Here is a 700-nt window from a genome sequence, read left to right on the forward strand (position 1 = left end):
TATCTTTCAACTGATGGAAGCTGGGGAGGAGGATAGATAATTTTTTAAATTCCTAAAAAGTGTTTTTATTATCAGTGCTAGAAAATTGGTTATAGTGGTATATTTCATTTCTTTGTGGAACTAGGGAGCATAAAAACAAATATATATATTTAATATTCGGTTATGTTCATTGGAATTCTCCTTTTTACTTCCCTATGCATTCCCATGAACTGCCACAGAGCCAAGGACCCATAACAAATATTTGTTGAATGAATGAATGAAGCAAATGAAGAACTTGGAAAGCAAGGAGTTACATTTTTCTAGGATAGGAAGGATAGTACATGAAAGAAATAAAGCTCTCATAAATACAATTATTTGTCTCTAAATTGAAAAACAAAAGTGTTCAAATGAGAGGGAGAAAAGCTAAGAGAGAAGCTTTTAGGAAATTTAAATCAACTTCTATCTAGCTCTGGAAATTACTAATCAGAGTAATTTAAAAGGCTTCAGAGAAGTTTATGACCTTACCACTGTGTGTCCCTTTTCTGACAGTAGTATCACACCAAAGTCAATACTAAACCATGGTTTTTAAATAATGGAAGACAATATGAATTACTATAGAAGTCTCTAACAGAATGTCTTTCTACCAAGTTCCTGTATAGAATCCTGACTGTCATAGAGTATCTTCTTCTGTGGCAGGGCATAAATTTTGATATCCCTGTGT

Source organism: Manis pentadactyla, chromosome 5 (assembly GCF_030020395.1).
Source record: "Manis pentadactyla isolate mManPen7 chromosome 5, mManPen7.hap1, whole genome shotgun sequence".
In the NCBI taxonomy this organism is placed as follows: domain Eukaryota; kingdom Metazoa; phylum Chordata; class Mammalia; order Pholidota; family Manidae; genus Manis; species Manis pentadactyla.